Raw genomic sequence first — 19,281 nt, 5'->3', positions numbered from 1 at the left:
ACACTCAATGGAGAAATCTTAAAAATAAAGGCAAGTTCAACAAGTTTCCCAATTCTGCCTTTAGGTAAACAGACGGAATTTTCAGCTTATCCAAGTGGCACTTCTGTAAGTGCCCCCAACATCCGCCACTTTTACTATGAATCATGCACACCAGATTTAGGAAAGCCGTAGCACGGACTTAGAGAATACTCCTTTTCCTTGTATCCAAGTACATCCAGTATCTCCAGGCTGTTTCTGTACTTATTAATAGCATTATTCCCTAAAACCTGACAAACAACATACATATCAGTAAGTTACAATTACTGATAACGTTCTCCACAACATACTTTGAAGACAGTTCTGTTGATTAACATTAAACTTAATTGCATTACAGTAACAGAGCTGTAACACCAGTGAATTACCTGTAAAAGGTTAAAAACAACTTGATTTTTTGATGTCTTCAAAGTATGCTTTATTCTAAAACATTCTACCTATCTTGTTTAGAAATTTTTCAAAATAACTACTGCCCTAAAAATTTAGTGCCCTTATTGGTCTATTAGCAATGCCATACTTTTTAAAAGAAACTATTTTACTCTAACACTCAAGGTTTTAGACTTATTGCTGCTGCATCTAATCCTGTTACGGAATTTAATAAAACTTTTGTTACATTCCTTGAAAGACTGGTTCTTTTTCAATAGTGAACATTACAAATCCTATGGGGCTCTTAGCAACGGCCACGTTCCTAGAGCTTTTTTATAGAGAGCTGTAGGATGGCCACCTTCAAGGAGCAAGAAATTGAAGCACAGACGGTAAAGTGATCTCTACAAGGTCATAAAAAAACCCCGCAACAATCCAGTGGCAAAGATAAGAAATGAATGCACTTTTTTCTGACCTCTTCCACCCCCTACCCAATCACATGAAGATACAGGAGAGAGTTATTTTGAATATCCTCCAAAGATATTCTTCATACCAAATGATTATTCAAAAAATAATCTATTGAATGTGGTTCTGATTTAACTAGAATTTCATAGAATCATAGAATGGTTTGGGTTGAAAGGCACGTTAAAGATCATCTAGTTCCAACCCCCCTGCCATGGGCAGGGACATCTCCCACTAGATCAGGTTGCTCAGAGCCCCATCCAGCCTGGCCTTCAAAACTTCCACGGATGGGGCTTCCACCACCTCTCTGGGCAACCTGTGCCAGTATCTCGCCACCCTCATGGTGAAGAACTTCTTCCTAATGTCCAATCTGAATTGACCCATCTCTAGTTTTAATCCATTCCCTCTAGTCCTACCATTACCCGACATCCTAAAAAGTCCCCCATCAGCTTTCTTGTAGGCCCCCTTAAGATACTGGTAGGCCACTATAAGGTCTCCTCAGAGCCTTCTTTTCTCCAGACTGAACAACCCCAGCTCTCTCAGTCTGCCCGCATAGGAGAGGTGCTCCAGCCCTCTGATCATCCTCGTGGCCCTTCTCTGGACACATTCCAGCACATCCATATCTTTCTTGTAGTAGGGGCTCCAGAATTGGACACAATACTCCAGATGGGGTCTCACAAGAGTGGAGCAGAGGGGGAGAATCACCTCCCTTGACCTGCTGGCCACAATTCTCCTGATGCAGCCCAGGATATGATTGGCTTAACACAAGAGGTGACCAAAATTTCTCAGCATTAGAATATTGCCTGACATACACGGTGCTTTCTGGTTGAACCTATGCAAATGAATATACAGGAGCCCACAAAATAGCTGATAGGATTAAATCTGTCACAGTCACTTCCAGTGGCTTGTTATGGTGTTTCCCATGGGCTGTACTGAACTGCTGTCTCACTGGAAAGCATTTGCTTAACTTCTACTCATTCTATCTTTGCCTTTGGCCAGTAAAGCCTGCCAAAAAGGTAGCACTGTCACAGAGTCACAGAAAGGCTGAGATGATCTGGAAATCACATAGCTCAATCCCCCTTGTCAAAGCAGGTTGCTCAAGACATTGTCCATGCAGGTTTTGAATATTTCCAATATCTCCAAGTCCAAGAAGCTTAGCATATCATATTGGAGATTAGGGCCCTGATCCAGCCAAATGCATACATGCTTGTTTCTGATGCATTGACTTTCCATTATTTAGGTCCAAAGTAGGGGAAAATGCTATATCTATATATCAGAAACCCAGATTCCAGAAGTTCCTGGAAGCTATACCTTAAAGTGTAATGCAGGAAGAGCTGCGGATGTGGGTCATTGCTCCATAGATACATTTGGGTACAGATACCATCAAGATATGCAAAAAAGCTGGGCTCTTCCTCCTGTTCCACAGGTTAAAACCATTTACTCATTCAAAGAAAGCAGCAAGGCAAATTTGCTGGACAAAATGAAACTCATCTCCCTTTTAAAAGGTCCCTTGTCAGGGATAAGGTGCCTCTTGGTAAGGAAGTTTGTCCTGACTGTTGGGCTGAACTTGCTCTTCACTAGATCAGCTCCCAACTTTTCAATCTACATACCATTCAGCAGGCTACAGCACTAGCACTAAATAAGGAATGTGACTACACAGCTCCTGCCATTTTATAATTTGAGCTTGATTATGTAACAGAAGCCAAATACAATCCAGTTAGCAAAACTATTATACAGAACAGATATTATCTGATAATATATTTCCTAGTCTTTTGTTTAACCAAATAGTAAGTACTTCATGTTCTTTAGCAGACAAAGACATTTCATCTAACTAGGGCACTAGTTGAAGCTTTGTTTTCAGAGTTTAAATTTCCCTTTAATAATGAACTGATTCTGCCACCCCCCCCCCAAATTCCCCTACCCACTCAAAAACTCAGCACCAAGCTCAGAAGTTAAATAAAAGTCAATCATCAAGTTTCTAAACTAAGTGATCTTGCCTTCATAATCTTCACTTTTCCATTGGCACAACGGCAAAGTTCCAGTGCTTAGTCAAGAAGAGTTTTGTTAAATCTTCTGTGCAAAAGTTTGAGTTTGCAAGCCCCAGTTTCCATCAGTAAAAGCTAAATTTAGCTCTCATTTTTGTTCCAATGTGACCCATAAAGAGGTTTTTAAAGTACAGTATAACAAAAATGTCCAGGAGAGAAAGGTCATTCACAGTCCTTAAGAAAGATCAGACATGGTGACATAATTTATTCTGCAAAAACGATATATTAACAAAGCAAAACAGAATGAATGTAGCACGGTGATTAAAACAGACGTGTCCTATGCCCAAAATCATTACCAGATAACCTTACACCTGTTGGATGAGATGTCCTTCCCTTCCCCAATTTCCTGGTGCTCCAAGTATTTCATCTGATTAATGCCAGCATAGGCTAACCTCTTCAGTTATATAGCTAAATATTACCAAACCTACCTCACACCGACTGAGAAACCTGAAAGTAATGCTATACTATTTCTGTGAAGTCAGAGAGAGAGAAAAGGGTCAGAGCTGAGATTCAAGCTCCTCTAAGCTAAAACAGAAATGTCGTAAGCAGTACAATGGTATTTAACGCCTACCAAATAATAGACCTTGACCTCAATAATATGACTCTTCTGAGCTCAGCTATATGACTTGCGTTTAGCAATTGCAAGTAAATTCTGTCCCAGGCTAAGGATTCTTCTTCATCTTTGACAGTTCTTTGGTCAGAAAGTGAGGTTTGTTTCTGACCTCACACCAATTTTTTCCTCTGAAGGAAACAAAGATACTCTTAATTTAGCATCTGGATTAATTAGAGAAGAGAGACGGCTAGGGCAGTGAAAATAGGCAGAGGCTGTAAGTCTGTCTCTTGAATAAACCTGGGGTTACTGGCAAAAATGTATAGCTTTGTCTGTTGAACAGTTTATCTGTAATGATTACACAAGTATAAAATGAAAGTTCTTTTGATAGTTCAAACTTCATACTGTATTAAAATGACAAGCTGTAGAACATTATTCATTCCAGTTTGTCTCAATCCAGAGACATACACTAAAGAAAATCCAGGCCATATGCACTTGAGTGCCTTTACAACACCTGAATTTACTCATCAGTAAAGGGAAAAAGCACGATAAGAAAACACTGCAATGATTTGTATGAGACAATGAGGAAATGAAAGATGAGCAAAGGCTATCTTTGTCATAAGGCTGCCGTATTTCAGATAAGGGAGAGAAAAAAAAAAAAAAAAAAAAAAGAGAACTGGGAAAGGTACATGGGTCCTATCCCTATATCAGGGTCCTAGTTAAAGACACGCTCTTGTGACCCCTTCTCTCTTCCTTAATCCAGAAGACCTGGAACCACCAATCCCTGCCCTGAAGGGCCACAGCTCCTCTTTTATTATAAGCCTAGTCTTAATATCCATTCAAAACCTACCATCTTTCTCGGACCAGTGCTTTCAATTGAGGCTTTCACCATGTCACCTTCAAGCCCTTCACTTCCTTCTACATCATATCACTCCTACCACTCTTCTTCCTCAGACCTACTCATTAGCTGTCATGCTGGCCGAGACCATCTTCTCTTTAGCTTCTCAACAGAACCACAGCTCCAGCTCTTTTTTCTGAAAGGGATTAAGAAATATCTTTCTAGACAGGGTATAACTACTTGTTCAAAGACATGCAAAACAAACTCTCTTTTCTGGGTTCAGAGAAGAAATGTCCTAAAAAAAGAGAAAGTACAGCACAACTTATCAATATATTTGGATATTCCCCTTTCAGTCAGTCATAAGGACTTGAAAGATCAAGCATTACACTTCTACTCGAGATCAGACTCCAGAGCATAAAGGCATGCAGTGTATTTGGATAATTACATAGTATATCCAGTAAAGAAAATATTAAACTGTAATAATTAGTCTGCAATTAATCACATCTAATTGTTCCAGTATGAGAAGTTACAAAGCCTGCTAGCTATCATATACCTATGCTGTTGATTTAAATTTTAAATAAAATGTTTGACCCATTAGAGTAATTTCATGACAGAACACAATAGCTAAAAGTGAAATGGAGATCAGATGAGACTGTGAACTCAAACTAAGTACTCAAAAGCAGCTAGATTATTAGCATCAAACTGAGAATATCACAAATACTCTAACACTGACAATCTCAACTGGTGAGGTACACGAATGTGCGTTTGTATATGTGTATGCACCTGAGTACACGCACACTACAAAAGCTCTTTGCTGACATTTATTTGTCTGCTTTTTGAGTTTTAGTCATGAAGACTTTGATCTCCAGAGAGAAAATCTTGGGATGCTGAATGCTTGGTTTAAGACTATGCTTTGAATTAGATCTGCCGTGAATGCAGATAAGTTCAGATGTATGGTATTATTTTTCTGCAGACAGGCAGCATTGGACTCCAGGTACAGAGCTGTATCTGAACATTTCTGAGTACGTGATAGAGGGGACTAGGGTGATGTTTAATCTGAAAAGCTGCTTTCAGTGCCTCTCTGGCAAATATGTATTTTCAACATGATTCCATGCACTCAATAATAAGACACTGCAACAAGTGTATTAACACATATTATTATAAGAAATCAAACTGTGCTGGAATTTTAGAAGCACACAGCACCAGTCTCTGTTTTGAAGGAAGATTCTTCATCTCTCGATTGTCTTTACATTCAGAATCTGGCAACCAGTCATAAGATATGAGGGCAAAAAGGTAAAAACCCGTTGTATAGGAAGTCCAAATAGATGGTCTAAAACAGATTTCCTAAATTGCCTGTGCTTAGACATGTGAACTGCAACCTAGTGGCATGAAAGGGGAGTGGTTTAACAGGGTTGATGGTGTGCACATAAATGGGACTACAAGACTGTTGTGTTGGAGTGTATAATGAAATAGAGCTATGGCTACAGGGTGCAGCAAAGCAGCAATCCTTCTAGCTGTGCTGCCTCAAGCCAAGGGGGCACATAGTGGTCCTAGGCTTCTGCTCTTCATCACAGCAGTCAGTCAGTGACTCCTCAGTCACACTGCTGGCCCATCCACCTGGGCCAGCGTGAATGCCACCAGGGCACCCTGACACGAGAAAGGGCCGCAGCATTTTACATGATAAATACAAGTCATGCAGATAATTCGCTAAGTAACACGTAGCTAGAGCTGGTTAAGCTGTCCTGCGCCTACTGCAAACAGTTTGATGGATCTCCTAACCAGTAGCCTAAATTCTGTGAATACCATCTGTGACTGGACTCAGAAGACAAAGGCCCCTTCAGCCAAGTGGGTGGCCTGATCCTATTTAACATGCAGCTACAGGAGGTGGCTGTGGCACAAGAGTGGGAATAAACAGCCCTGCCTACTTCAAGTGCTCACTGAACTCCAACCTTAAGCTCTTCAGCTAATGCCTAAAATTAGAAGTTGCCTTTCAGCTTTCCCCTTCTATGGCTGCCCCTTCTTTACACTTAGTCTCCTTTCAATTTTTCTTACCAGTCCACAGAAGCAGTTGAAGTATGCTAACTACATACCAACACATATTTTAAATCCTCACCACTTAGGCCTTTTTATATTTTCCATAATCAACTTGGAGATCACTTTGTTATTGCTGTTCCCACATAACTGCTTTTGTGCCCACTCATCACGATGTCTACGAGCCAAATATAGTGTGCAGGCATGCACAATTCATCCATCAAGCTTGGCAGATTTTAGGTGCCAGATTCTTTGTTGGTAGAATACAAAAAAAATAAGAATTTCAGTCAGCAGTTATGTCAGTGGAACAGTATTGGTTTTTTACCAGTTGAGGATTAGACCCAAATCTCTAGGTCTGTAGAATAAATAACTAGGAATATCTCTTCTCTTTGGACTGCCCCATGGATTGTTATGTAAGAAAAAGATGATTCCCTCCCTCTCAAACCACAAGCTTTAGAAAGAACATACCAACAATAAAATCCTAGTTTCAACTTCCCTCAAGTGACAAGCAACAAAATATTTGTGTTGTAACATACCATAGACACCTAAGTTTCAAAAGAAGGACCCACTATACAAAAAACACAAGTCATCTAAGGTTTAAACATGTGAATGATTTCTAATTAAATATACTTTAGGTGACAGAATGAAATTTATACAGTTGTATTTCAGATGTAACTTTCAGTTCTCAAAGGCAAAACTGCAGCCAAAAGAGGGAAAGAATTGACCAGATGTTTTACAATGTCACTTCAACCTACTGGGGACAGTATTTCCCTTGCGCCAAAGCAAGTCTGAACCTCAGTCAGAAATTCAGTCTAGCCTGCCATTACCATTTTAATATCGAAACTAAGATAGCAGTCATATAAGGTATCAAATAAAAAAGGAGCATAGACATGGGAAGGAAAGAAAACCACAAGAAAGAACAAATAGAAAACATTAAAGATCTTAATTTGTTTATACTGACATGACTGATATTTGCTTCAGTTCAAAAAAACATATAAATAAAGTGCAACTTAGCACTGAGCCTTTAAGTAGCCTTATTGATTTTCTTAGGATTTCTCATATGCTTGATGCAAACTTAGGCATTTTCTTGAATTATGCAGGTCAGTCCAGCTCAATACTGATCTTTTCCCCTCCACTATTACATATCCAGGCTCATACCAAAATAATCCTTATCAACTGTCCCTTGCTCCGTAAATAGGATGCTGAAATGAAGGTTGTTGATTCCACTGTATAAAACTATTTAGCATCATTAAGATTCAATAACAAATACCTCATAAAGGAAGAAAAAAAATTTAGAATGCAATTGAAGGGGACAGACAAAATATGTGTAAAGACCCTTCTGGAATAAAAATAACCTGTGGTTTTGCTTCAGGTGCTTTGTTTTAGGTTTCTAGCTCTGCTACGTTAAGCCTGAACCATAATATTAGCACACCTGTTGAAAAATACCTAGATAACTTTGATATTTTTAAATTATTTCAAAAGCAAATTAATATAACTGATTATTAAAGTACAGTCATAATTAAGCAAAATAAAGCTGAGAACTAGCAATCACTAACAGGTATCATCAGCTGAGACCCTGAAATTTCTCTCTACCAGGTAGAATTAACATCACAAGAATGCAGTGGACCAAAGAAATCTTTGATTTACTGAATTGACTTTAATTGACGGTTAATTTACTGAACAGATAGGATGTGCAGTTTGGTCCTCTAGACTTCACTCTGGCATTTCTCAACAATTCAGCAAAGAAGGTATTTTACAGGTCCTGAACATACTAATTCTTCCAGAATTAAATGGAAACAATGAGTGTAAACAAGATGAAAACATTTTACTGTAGCTTTCTGCGTCACAATCCTACAACAAAGCCCAGTATAGTCAACAGTACCTAATTTCTCAGAACGATTTCTCCTCCTTTTTATACTTTCTGCATCCATTTATATACATACAGACAAAACAGATAAAAACCTAATATGTCAGAACAGATACACGTTTCATGGAAAAATTATTGGAATAATTTTAAATATATCATGGTTTCTGAACAGGAAGTTTATTAACACCAGATAAGGAAAAACACAGTACCAAGCTGAGCAGCCAAGCCATCAAACTAGAAACAAGCATACCTACATTTAATAAGGGCAAGCGTATAAACATAATAAAATTAAAATCTATATGATAAAGGTCTTATGCTACTCCTCATTTCAATTTTGTATATGAATTTGGCCCATGAAGAGAAAAGAACCACACTTAATACAAGAAATTATCAGTAGATTAACCACAGACTTAATTACGGCTGGCTTGACCAGAAAACCAATACACTATTCCCAATGAAAATCCTATGCATTATAGGATATGCATTATATCTCATTAGAGATTGCCAGAATGAAGAATCACTTATGTCATACTGAATCCTAGGGAAGGCAGACAACCCTCTGAGAAGTGGACATAAAAGCCTCACAAAAGTATCAAAACTGAACTGCATTCAGTTTTGGGTCCCTCGCTACAAGAGGGACATTGAGGTGTTGGAGCGTGTCCAGAGAAAGGCTACAAAGCTGGTGAGGGGTCTGGAGGACTAACCTTATGAAGAATGACTGAGGGAGCTGGGGTTGTTTAGCCTGGAGAAGAGGAGGCTGAGGGGAGACCTTATCACCCTCTACAACTACCTGAGAGGAGGTTGTAGAGAGATGGGGGCTGACCTCTTCTCCCTGGTGACAAGTGATAGGACGAGAGGAAACGGGTTCAAGTTATGCCAGGGGAGGTTTAGATTGGACATTAGGAAACATTTTTTCACTGAAAGGGTTATTAAACATTGGAATAGGCTGCCCAGGGAGGTGGTGGATTCACCATCCCTGGAGGTGTTTAAAAAAAGGGTAGATGGGGCACTTAGGGACATGGTTTAGAAGTGGCTTTTGTCAGGGTAGGTTAAAGGCTGGACTTGGATGATCTTAAAGGTCCCTTCCAACCTCAGGAATTCTATGATTCTATGATTCTATCAGGAAGAACATCACCGCAGAAAGGGAATGAGTAGCTCCAATTGGCATTCCAGCAAACAAAACAGTATCATCAAATGATTCAGGTTGGAAGGTACCCCTGGAGGTCATCTAGTCTAACCTCCTGCTCAAAAATGGTCCACTTAGATCAGGTTGCTGATTTGCACTTTGTCTGGTAAAGTGTGGCATTTCTCCAAATATGGAGATTACACAACCCTCTCTGGGTCCCTGTGTTGATATTTGATGACTCTCACAATGAAAAAAAAAAAAAATCAAAAACAACCCATGCACTTGGAATTTCCTGTGCTGCAATTTGTATCTGTTGCCTCTTGTCCTGTCACTGTGCACCCTCCAGAAGACTCTGGTCTGTTCTCTATAACGACCCATAAAGTACTTGTAGACAGCACTAAGATCTCTCCTTCTCTTCTCCAGGCTGAACAGTTCTCTCAGCCTCTGCTTGTACTTTGTGCACTCGAGTCCCCTAACCATTCTAGTGACACTTCACTAGATATGTTTTAGTGTGTCAGTATCTTTCTGGTTGGTATTGGAGGACCCAGAACTGGACACAGTACCCCAAATGTAGTCTCAGAGGCGCTGAACAGATGGGAAGAATAATTTCCCTCACCCTGATGGCTATATTCTTGCTGATAAAGCCCAGCGTGCAGTTGCCCTCCTCTGATTCACATTCAAGCTTGTTGTCTATACATGTCTAAAACTTCAAGTCAAACCTACAGGCTGGGATTTTTTTTTTTTTTAAGTTGAGGATCTGTTAACTTACAAGCACTACCTGGGAAATCATAAAACTTCAAGTAACCTATCCCAAAGAGACCAGGCTTTCATGACAACAGATGAAAAGAATTTTACTTGCCTCAATCATCCATTATAATAACGAAATTAAAAAAAAAAAAAGGCTATACAGATGGGATGTGGAAAACTCACTTGCTACAGTGAATGAGATATATAGAAATGATTAATAATTATAGAACAAAAACAACTGTAAGACAAGAAAGGTAGATACATAAAACAAACAGTAAAGCTTATTTCAAGGAAACTTCAATAGGAACCCTAACTAGTAAAGCAAAAATACTCCTTAATGTACTCCAGTTCAGCAGCTTTGCTTATAAAAAGAGTTTGGCCATTTGCAGCCAGAAACCTCTACATAAAAATAGGTTTAAGGACAGAGAAACACAAAATATTCTATCATCTTAACTTATACAAAGTGATTGGATATGAAGTCATCTTATTTTGATCCAAAAAGAAGGAAAAAAAAAAGTTCATTGGTTACTCATTACTCAGGCTATTTCTTTTCCCTATGTAAAAAAATCAAAATTATTTCATTTTCCCATCTCCAGTATTTTCTGTACCTATACTTTGTCAGTTAACATACCTAAAGGTAAGTTGATTGAGGCTGCCTGCAGTACCCATATAGGCTGTACTACCACTTATTCTTTTCTTATTCTGTTTCTAATATTTATCACGAACTATGTTCTACAGCACCTTACAGTAAATAATTTACCCAGGCTCGCTAAAAGAATAAGGATTGACAGGTCTACATTGCTGAAATTTTATTTTCCCACTGCAGGATAGAAACATCCGATAAAAACTCAGCAATATTTTGAGATAAGGATTGCTTTGCTCCATGCCCATCTTCTCCAGAGCGCCACCCACTCTAGCAGAATTCCTCTGGTGGCTATTTTAGAGATATAACAAAAGGTTATTACATCTAGCTTCCTTACAATTTCAAGATTAAGTTCTTTAGGGTACAGAATGGTCATCTCATGGTTTTGTGCAGCTAACATATCGTGGACAACAATATATTACATACCATATAAGGACTGTGTAAAGATAGACAGATTCAAGGACAGATAGAACCAACAGGTTACAACTGGATTAATTTATTGTTCCTAACCCTTACTAGTAGAAACACCTGGACCCTCAACCAATAACCTAGAATTCAGAGCAGATAACCCCCAACTTATCACAAAATCTTTCAAAACCCCTTCTCTGGTCTACCATTACAGGAGGAAGATGATGTTTTGAAAAGAGGATATTGATCTGAAGATTTCACATCTCTTTTGTTCCCGACACCAGAGAAACCTCAGGGATGAGAAGGAGCAGAAGAGTTTGTTTCTGTGAACTGGTACTTTGGGTACAACTCATTATAAATGTTGTAAAACAATCTCTCGTGAAAGACTCCTATGACCTCTTTGTAATGAAACTATGCCTATCAATGGAGATGCTATGGCAGGAGAAGAGTCTTCAAAGGTATGTCTCTGTTCCTTGGCCCTAGTGATTCCCTATAAATAACACAAGCAATTGATGAGCTGCACTGCAACTTCAAAACAAAGCTCCCATTACTGATGCTCCAAAGACAGAAATGGGGACAAAGCTACGGAGAACAAGAGACTCTAAAAAAGTTTATAGTAGTGGCGATGGGAGAGGGAAAAGCAGTAACAAAACATCAGCTCTTTGTGGCTCCTATTTATCCACTGGCAAGCAAAGGTTTCTCGCACAATTGATGGGTTTCCACTTGCTTTCACAGGTGCAGGCCAATTGTTTATAGGAACTGTACACTTCCATGGATCCCCATGTGTCCCCCACCTGAGGGGGCAGATGGTGGATTGCAGTGAAGCAAAACAAATTAAACACTGACCTCCCTAAAGTGAAAAACAAAATTCCTAACAGTTCAGTTGGCTCTGACTTAATCATTTTAAATAACATCCAAAAAAGCCTATACATAAGGGATTCTACAGTAGTTCACTTCTCAAATCCATTAACTGTCTGTTTGATCTCATTAATACTCAACTTCAGTTAATTCTGGTCCAGCATTTTTTTTTCTGTCTCATGAGCTTATGCATATAAAAAAAAGAATAAATAATTAGTATATAGATTAATCACAAACCTCTTAATTTGCAAGGAATGAAAGTGGCAACTGAACATTTTTAACAGTCAATTTCAAATGGCTATTGATGAGCAAAAGTATTGTAGAAAAAAAAGTCATTGAAAGCTGTTTAATATCAGGGTTATGATCCATTGGACTACCCTCATCAGTGGGCAGACACACAAAGAAAATGTCACATGCTTTCTCTTTACATGGTTGTTCACTCTATGGGCCCTATGGACTTTGCATTGTTTTCTATTCACAGTTTCTCAGCACAAAACATTCCACAAAACGCATACCCAGCCTTGTCCCTCATAAGGTGATAAAGATACTCTTTTGAAAGGGAAGATGCAAAGGAAAGCTTATAGCTCAGCTCTTCTGCTTTCCATCTACTGGTCACTCTACAAAGGCAGGCATGAACCTCCTTGCCTGGCAAGGTTATGAGCTCAGTGGTGTGAGCTCTGCTCGATTCAGTCTGAGCTTATCTCCCAGATCTCTAATTATCCAGAGGAACATTTTAATTTTGATTCCCAAATTTGCTGAAGGACGAGATGGTGAACTCTACTAAAAAGGTAACAGTGTTAGAAACACGGGGTAGGAGAAACCTTGACTGGTTGGTGGATTTTTTTTAATGTGGTAATTTTTTATTTTCAATAGATTTTAAAAAATAATAATCATTTTATGGATTATTTTCTGGACTCAAACTCCCAAATGATGCCTAATTTGTATTTCAGTATACAAGGTGTAATTTGGGATATCTAGCCATGATTTTTCAAAGGAGGCCATTTCCTGTAAAAGTTGCAACAGACAAAGTGAGAAGACAGAATTATCACAAGCCATTTAGAGTTCTCAGTATAATTTTAAAAACAACACGATGCTGATACAACAACATGGGCATATTATCTGGTATTTTCTAATTCTAGTGTAATTAAGTGGTGAAGAACTTCTCGGCCACAGGAGTAACTAAGTGCAAAACCAAGACTGAAAGAATTTCTGCTAATTTAATTAAAATTGTTGTTTCGGACAGGTCTTAATCTGGTGCCTGAGGAAGTTTTAACAATATTCCAGTAACTTCTTTTAAAGGATCAAGATCAAGTCTTTGATAAATAGGATTTTCCCTGTTCATCTGAGTACTGAACAGATGAGAAATAAATCATTTACATACTCTTTTGACTAGACAATTTCCATTCTATTAGCCCTCTCTTTATTAAGCTGTTTTCTGACTCAATTCATCACAATTTTTGTGATGAATACTTGTCACTTTCTTATTTGCCTTACAGTGCATTTCTAAAAGATGTCTTTCAAGTATGAAGTTAGCATCTCTTTGCCAATTAATGCATTAGCCTTTCCTCTCAAAATATGTTGCAACATAACTTACTTTCCTGGCTTTTCTTAATCCTTCAGGTCTCGGCTGACAGTCCTCCAAATATACATTAAGTCGCTGATCCTAATTCGGGAGTTTACGCTGGCATATCCTCAATGCTGTATTACCTAGGTTTAGGGAAGTTCATTCTAGAAATCTATCCTGGACAAAAAAAATGCACTTTACTTGGAGAACAACACAGCCTTTACTGTGATTTAGAGCACACAGAGGTAAACAATTTAAATCATTCTTATTTTATACTCTCTATATTCTTTTCCTACTGTCCAGCTTCAAATGCTAACTGGATGAATAAAACCACTATTTTGTTTGCCACTAGCTCAAATACAATCAGAAAAATAAATTTTTTAAAACAAGCCTGTTTATCACAGCAAGGTTTTTTTACACCTTACAAACATAAACAATAAAATAAATATCAATCTACACATTGCAGGTCTGGAAAAAAACTAAATGTCTCAGAAACTAGTTTGATCCCTGGAAGAACAAACTGAAAGTGAATATGAAATTCAGAAGAGTTCAAATGTCTATTCAAGAGCATAAAAGGAAAACAAAACTACAGAATGATAAACTCTGACAGAGGTACCAAAAGAAAAAGCAGGGCAAGTAGGACAGAGCTAAGACAAGCGCCCCCCTACCCTTCAACACCCCAACCCAAACAGGCAAAAGCAAACAATGCATGAGGCCAGAGGTGTGTTTCACAATTGCCTTTGTACATTCAAGCTTTCAAGTTTAGGGTAGACCTTTTAGATACAGACCCTTGGAAATGAGTTTGGCTTATTCCTGTTATTCCCTTCTCTGCAGTGTCAACATACACAAGCTGAAAGCAGAGAAATATGAGATGCAGACTCAAGATAACAGTACAGTGAACAGCTTGATACAGCGGGGTACATTTTGTCCAAAAACAGCTTTAAAAAACAAACAGCACTCTTTCAACAGCAAATAGACTTCAGGAAAAAAACCCCAAACTAATGGTCTTAAATGGCACAAAAGTCATCTCGTGTCTTCTAGACACAACTGCCTATCATTCATAGGACAGGACCTTAACAGCCTTGCAGATGTACTGAACATCCCTAAACTTCCTCAAATTCTCAGTAAGTAAACCCATAATGATACCCCAAAATGGAACAGCACATCTGCGTTGTAGCAAACAAAAGACTTATATAATACTATACAACCTCAGAATAAACAGAATAAACCAGTTTAGAGACAATTTAAAATTAATTTTATTGTATATATAATTTATTACTAGTCTGCCAATATTAAAAGGAATAGCTAGAGCAAGATTTTATATAATAAAATAAATTCCAAATATTGTTTAGTGCATTGTTTGATTTTTATTTCTTTTTAATAAAAAGAATAATTTAAGTAACAGAAGTCATGTGCAGTGCTGGTGGCAAATTAAAATGAAAGGAAAAAAAATTAAAAAGTGTTTTCATTCCCTTTTTTTCATTTATTTTGCTTTTACATTTTAATAGATTCTTCCCCAATCCCAATATGAAATAGTAGTTTTCAGTATCAACCGCAACGTCATAATACTATTTTACAGTTGTGCACTCTATGTATTCTTCTAGATGGTCCTTCTTCTTTATCTCATTCATTATTGCCGAATTTTGATTAGGCATTTAATAATTGCATTAATAATATAACTTTGAGAGTGTTGGTGGAAAAAGTCATACATTTGTTATTTAAAGTAACAATGTAACTTTCACGTATTATAATTTAGAGGTAAATTCAAGTCAAGTTTGCAGTCCTAGAGCCTGTGACCTGGAATACATGAGAATCACATCTCTAGCGTAAATCCACGGTAAAACATGTCAACATGAAATGTTTACCCATTATTATATTCCTTCACTTCAGTTACTGAAAACAAGAAGCAATAGCCATAGAACTTATAATTATTGCATAGTTATAAAATATATCAGTGAGGCATAACACAATGTTCTCATGAAATAGAAATTACTTCTGCTTTAAAGCATATGAAAAAAATGCACTACTGTCTTCTCCTCAGCACATAAACAGACTGCCTGATGAGGGTGGGACTGTTCATGAAAATCAAAAACTTTCTGTGATTGCAAGCTGTCTATTATAAGTCAAATAATTAAAAGACAACAAACAGCTAAAATTAAGATTAGAACAATAAAGGCACTTGCTGTAAAAAAAAATATAAATCATATTCAATTTTAAAATAAAAAAAAACACTAAGAATCTTTGTTGACATAATAATATATACTGAACTAAGAATCTTTGTTGACATAATAATATATACTGAACACTGCCTCACCTGCCCACCCCTTGAAACAAGCAGCTCTAAAGTTACGGAATGGGGATTTTTTTTTTTTTTTCAGTTTTCACATAGTTTAATTCTGTAGTTGGTGAGATGTCAAGACTGTATTGGGCTGCACTTGGTTGGCTGACTGACCTGGGTTTTTCAGTGCCTTCCCTTCCAAATATTCCACAGGGAAATAAACTTTTTTTAAAAGTAAACAAATTGGTGTAGGTAGAAGACATCAACTATTCTACCAAAATCCATCAAAGCCCCAAACCCAGAAACCACATGCTCAAAGTGCTTTCTTGTACAAACTCCAGGAACTGACTAGTTGAATTTAACACGTTAACTCTTCAAACAACCAAAACATTTGGTTATGCAGGGGTCTTACACTAATTTGAAAGTAATTTGTGAGGTAAACTCTCTCTCCAAATGAGTGAGACCAAGCTATCACCAGGTGATCAAGTGAAAACTCTGTGTTTCCATATTGTCTTGTAGCACTATTTTCAGCTTTCAACGCAGTAGTGACTGCACTAAATCTTATTCAAACACTGTAATTCCTGCTGCAAAGAGGTAGCAATACTTCAGAGAGACTCAGAGACAAGAAATCAGCACCTAGAGGCTGCAGATGGCCCCGACTCTTTGCTGGTCCAAACAGCGATCACAGCTCTTTTGTCCAGCTACAGCTGCACTCCCCTCCTGCCTATGGCACACTACAGAGGAGAGCTTTGAGAAGCACTTTAAGAAAGAAATGACAATAGTTTTACAAATAAGCAAAATCCTTTGGAGTAAAATTAAAAGGCCCAAGATGGACATAAAAAATGCTGATTGTTTCACTTAGTAACGTGATAGAAAATTCAGTTACTCCATCACGATGCTCTGCTCTTGTTGATTACTATCCTTTCCTCTTACATCCTGTACGGGGCCAACACCACACCAAGCCAGAGTGGGGTGGGCAGTGCTTTGCCTTTAAAACAGTTAACTTGCAGCTGCTTAACCAACAGAAAACAGCCTTCATGGATTTAAACAATAAAAAACCCTGCTAGAAATACACTCCTCAGAAAATAAGCAAAGATCCTTTCTTTAACTTTTCCTCTTTCTAATGTAGGGATGGGCAATTTTCATTTGCACTACATCTCATGCAATCGGGTATTCTGCACAAACAGTGTCAAGGCTGGTCACTGCACACGCAATGCAATGACCTTCTAGCATGCATTAGCTTTCTAAAACATTGGCACTGAACAACAGGACAGTATTTACAACGTGCACTCGTAAGGAAAAAAAAAAAAAAAAAAAAAAGAGTCATGGACAGGGGAGCTCAAAGTCTTGCTGCTACTTTTGACCTTGAACAAAGACAAAGACAGAATACTTCCTGGGGACTGAGGAACAATAACAAAAGGTTAGTTGTTTTTCCACTATACCTCCAGTTATCTTCTACTCCTAACCTGTCACTAATGTCTAGGAAGAGTGTCCCACACTACAGTCATTATTAATAAAAGGCCAATCAGCATTCTTGCCTCACTAGATGGTGAGAGGCATAGGGAGTCCATTAAGCTTGAAATAATATGTCAAACAAACGTCCCTCTTCATTACCACATTATTAGTACGAGTGCAATGAATTCGGACTACCTGAAGCCTGGAAGAGGGGAAAAAAAGCTACATATTATCATCATGATGGACTGCTGGAGCTGGAGAGCAAAGGAGAGGGAGATAGAAGATGCAACAAGGAACTGATTGTTATGAAAGACTTCCAATATGAAATAAGCTATTTTTAAATAAAAGGTGGCATTTAGAAAATGGGTGTTTACTTTTTGATCTATGTGTGTCCCAAAGAAATTAAAAGCAAATCTTTTATTGTTTGTGGATATATTTATGAACTTGATTCAAAGCACACATTTGTGCCAACGCTGCTGACCCTCTCAAACAACGTTAAATGTCCCACTCAAATTTTTAGGCTTCATTCCCCTGTGAGAGATTTCTGCTGCCGCCTTAGTATTTTACTCCTATTAATGGGGCTTTCACACATTGCATTGAACACTGCAGAGAGCTCTATGTGACCCAGATTTTTCTCAGAGTAAGTTGCGAGAATCTTCAAATACAATTGTATGCCCCTTTCCTGGCTGCTCAAACTAAAATTAGACAATATTGAACCATATCCACTAATTCCACATTTGTATACTGTTGAGATCACTTACAGAAACTTTACTACAAAGAGCTACTGTTTCTTGATACCACTGAATCAAGCAATGCTCATGAAACACTCGGCATGCGCTTCAGTGGTGGTATGAGAAACTACCTGGAAAAGATATATTATTTTGGCTTATTATTGATACTTGTGTAAAACATTCTGAAGATGGTAGTGACAATCCTCAGAGAAAGTAAAAAGTAACTTGCTGAACTGCAAAGGGCTAATCCTTCCTGTCCTCGTTATGTATCATCTGATGTAAAACTGAAAGCTAAGATGAAATACATTTGTGAAACACACAAATATGGTAGTTCAACATAGGTGATCGCACTTCAGAGAATGTATCATGCACATTATGCCTGAACAGCCCATATGGGGCAAAGGAAGACTAACACAGGATGAAATTATTGCATTGGTGATACAGAAAGTACGTTATTACAGTAGGAAGAAGTAGAAGTAGAACAAAATTCCTCCTTTTTTTTTTTCAGTCCCTGGTTAAGGGAAGAAAGTAACATCCTTTGAAAATCTTGAATATCAACTGTTATACAGCCACTTTATTATTTCAGCTGAGAGATGAAAGAAAAATAATTTTAAAATTTTCTCATCAAAGGTCACAGCCTGTTCCAAAATCTGGACAAAGCACTCACCATCTATTTCTTTTGCAACTGAAAACACCATTATTTTCATTAAATCATCTTGCTTTTAAAGAAAAAACAGCTCACTACTCCACTAACAGAGTCAAGGGCGCAACCTTGCGCACTTCACTTGGCCACAGCTCTACAGAACATAAAGGTGCACAAGAAGTTAAAATATCTGCTGAATGAAAGCTGACCCTTCTAAAGGGTCTAAAGGTCAGCAGGTAAAGACAGACAGCATCATTTTGGAGCCTAAAAAGCAGTCCTTCCTTTGTATACCAACAGAGCAGAAGACTACCACTTAGCCCACTATTTTCTGTTAAAAAAAAAAAAAAGCAAACATTCTGTGCCAAAATCCTGAAGTGACTGAAGAACCAAAATACCAGTGATCTTACTGACAGTGTAAGTTGCTCTCCCATTGCTTAAAACTCTGCATTCCAGCTGTATCAACCCCCCATAACCCTTAGTCAGCAGTGAAACATTTTAAAAACCATTTTTTGGCGTCTTGCCCTTCAGCAGATGAAAATTTGCATTTTTACAGCATTTCTGCCTATCAGCACTAAAACATTCTAATGGGTTTTGCAGCTGTGTGGGGAGAACTGCGAGACGGTCAGCGGATTCTTATGG

The 19,281-nt window shown here is 38.0% G+C and overlaps 1 protein-coding gene across 1 annotated transcript in view; it reads right to left on the bottom strand.

Annotated features, from left to right (window-relative positions):
• PLD5 (phospholipase D family member 5) overlaps positions 1 to 19,281 on the bottom strand; it is a 181,557-nt gene that overhangs the window by 70,656 nt on the left and 91,620 nt on the right.

This window comes from Rissa tridactyla, chromosome 3 (genome assembly GCF_028500815.1).
Source record: "Rissa tridactyla isolate bRisTri1 chromosome 3, bRisTri1.patW.cur.20221130, whole genome shotgun sequence".
Taxonomy (NCBI): Eukaryota; Metazoa; Chordata; class Aves; order Charadriiformes; family Laridae; genus Rissa; species Rissa tridactyla.
This window is presented reverse-complemented; position numbering and strand designations above follow the sequence as displayed.